At 40.0% G+C, this 3,203-nt stretch overlaps 1 protein-coding gene across 1 annotated transcript in view; it reads right to left on the bottom strand.

Annotated features, from left to right (window-relative positions):
• ZC3H13 (zinc finger CCCH-type containing 13) overlaps window positions 1-3,203 on the bottom strand; it is a 64,769-nt gene that overhangs the window by 61,078 nt on the left and 488 nt on the right.

Here is a 3,203-nt window from a genome sequence, read left to right as displayed (position 1 = left end):
GAAAGAAATCAGCCAACTTTATACTGACCTTAGAGATTTATTCTACTTAACATTAAGAAATATTTTTTCATTTTCCATGTAAATATAAGCCAAGGGAATAATTAAAACAAATCTGGAATATATCACATGTTCTCCATACCACACAGCCCCAGTAAACCATGCAACCTGTTTTGAGAAGACAAAATCAAGATTTTTTTTTCCAGAGTAATGGTTGAATGCAGGCCTGCAACAGGGATACTATGCACCCTTCACTTACCACTCGCTCTTTTGTTGCAGGTATCTTTAACCCTGTCACAGTCACCAACAAAGTGGCAGCAGCTTTTGGCTGACACTGAAGAGTAGACTATTTCCCTCTTGAATGCCCACCATTGAGTCAATCCCCAACAGCCATTCTAGCATGCCAATGCCTCCACCCCAGTGCGGAAATAATCTTTACTTAGAACATGCACACCAATTTTGAAGGGGTATTTTTTGGGGGAAAGGTGTATATGGTATGCAGTTCAATATGGTACTATTGACATCATTACACCTTATTTTAAAGACCTTCCTACTTATCATCCTGGGGGACAAGTAATTTTTAGCATTTTTTTTCCAAGAGAAAACAGCAATCATCATTTAGCGAATCCTATTAATTTTATTGATATTAAGTTAGTAAAGAGATTGAACCTCAGCATGTTACTTCTCTTAATGAACGCACACTTGAATACTATACCCAGTGAGACTCACTTAAATAACAGCAACTGCTGTATTTTGATACAACAGACTTACAAAATAAAAGGACATAATATAAATGTACTCTGATACTTTGGATGTAAGCTTACATCTTTAGGTCAAATGCACCCAGTGTTCACATTTTGAAAAAACAAAACAAACAAAAAGCCCTAAAAGAAATGTTCCCATAAAACATTAAAATTTCTACTGATCTGCTTTTAGAAAAGAGAAAGCCATAACTCAAAGGTGTCAAAGATACCTGCAGAGGCCTATCATATGGCCCACTGTGCTGCCTGTGGTCTTGCACCCACATACTGGATGCAGCATGTGCTGGCCCCAGCCCTGCTCACTGCATGCAGCTCATGGAGCCCACATGGGGCAGGCTGCACAATGCACAGGGACTAGTGCTGGCGCATGAACTGTATGCAGCACATAGGGCCAGACTGGAGCATTTGTTGCATGCAGCATCCACGCCAGACCAGGCCTGTGCACTGGATCCAAGGCCAGTCCAGTTCGGTAGGGATATTTCTGGACAGTATATTTTTTTGGACCAACTGCATGTTGGGATAGACTTAGACAAGCTTTTGAATGTAGTGTATTATTCTTCAGGGAGAAGGTCCCTGAAGAAGAACATACTGCATCCAAGAACTTGTCTAAAACTATCCCAACATGAAGTTGGTCCAAAAAAAGATACTATTTTTCAACATTCACTGGATCCAGCCTGCAGGGCCAGCTCAGTGCAGGCATCACATGCAGTGCATGCCATAGAATAGTCCAACATGGGCCCAGGTGCAGCATGTGCTGCATACAGTGCAATGCTGGGAGCTAGTACATCTTTTGCAAGGAGCATGCAGGGCTGGTCCACAGAAGTACCAGGCTGGGCCTTCAGGCTACATACAGCATATACTGAAAAATATTATCTCTTTTTTCAGACCAATTGCATGTTGGGATAGACTTAGACAAGCTTTCAAATGAAGTGCATTCTTCTTCATGGACCTTCTCCCTGCATTCAAAAACTTGTCTAAGTCTATCCCAACATGCATCTGGTCCAAAAAAATATACCATCCAGAAACATCCTTGCTGAACTGTACTGGTCCAAAAAAAGATAACCATACACAAACATCCTTGCCTTGTTGTAGCCATACTGCTCCGGGAGATATGCACATCATTCCAGGGCTACTGAAATATATGATAAAGTTTTTAAAAATATTGAGCTGTCACTAACAGGAACAGGCAGTGTGTAAATATATCTTTTGCTACACTATCCAAGTTATCTAGAAACAATGAAAAGCACCCGACTTTAAAATGATATAGTACCCTTTTAAAAAACAAGTCCTTTTTCAATCAATACCATAACATTTCCATACCACAACACTGGCAAAATAAAGTCATCTTCAACTTTAAAAAACCTCTTCTCTCTATCACAATGCTAAAAATTGGTAAATGTTATATATATTCCTAGACATAAAGCTACCTTGCAAACACCTAACATCCAAAATACTGATTCCTGTGTAAAAATAAACCCAATCTAGCAGTACCAATGACAAACCCTGTACCTGGCAGTATACAGAAATAATTATTCAGAATGTGTATTTTTCAGAATTTTTACAGTACCATATTATGATTATACCTCCTCCGTTAGTTAGGCTCACCTCTTTTATTCCTTTTATCATCTTTATTCATGCCTGATCTTTATACAGGTATACATGACATATGGTCTGTACACAGGTACATATCAGGAATGGTAAGTGCTTCCTAACAGAATTTTTGCAAGAGTAAGTCATGACTGACCTGCTCTTTCTAGAAGGCTGAAGTGAAAGCGCTACTATTACAGAAATAATTAAAATACAGTACAGAGGCTGTCCACTTTACCATTTTGCCCTGAAAGATGCTCCTCACATCTCCACTTGAAAAACCTGTTTTTCCAAAACAAAGTCTTTCGGTCTAACAGACAGCTTCCATTGGGCCCTGGGCACCTAATGAAGTGAGCTTCAGCCCACAAAAGCTTGTCTGTATATAAAACACAAGCTTTAATGGACTGAAGCTCTAGACATACACATCTATATCTAGGCAGATATAAATATATTTATATATAGCACAAGCTGTCATGTGCTATACGCATTATAGAGGCACATATATACTATATACATGCCTATATAATATGCAAAACAAACAAAAATATATCTAAGTCGATATGCGTATGAATGTATATTACATACAATGACACACAGTGGCCGGAGCTACCCCCCACCAGCCCACTGCACTCACCAGCTCTGTGTGTGTCTACACGTGTGTGCGTCTACTAGAGTTACCATACGTCCAGGTTTTCCCAGACATGTCCTCTTTTTAGATCCTCTGATATCGGTCTGGGCGGTTGATCAAAATAAAATCAAATGTCGGGGATTTTGCTCTGCTCCTGGCTTGCCCCAGGAAGGAGCTGCTTGGGGATGGGCGATTGGAGGCAGGGTACACACACATATATGGCTGGTATG

Source organism: Alligator sinensis, unplaced genomic scaffold, assembly GCF_000455745.1.
Source record: "Alligator sinensis unplaced genomic scaffold, ASM45574v1 scaffold1219_1, whole genome shotgun sequence".
Lineage (NCBI taxonomy): Eukaryota > Metazoa > Chordata > Crocodylia > Alligatoridae > Alligator > Alligator sinensis.
Note: the sequence above shows the minus strand (reverse complement) of the source record. Positions and strands in the feature narration are given on the sequence as shown.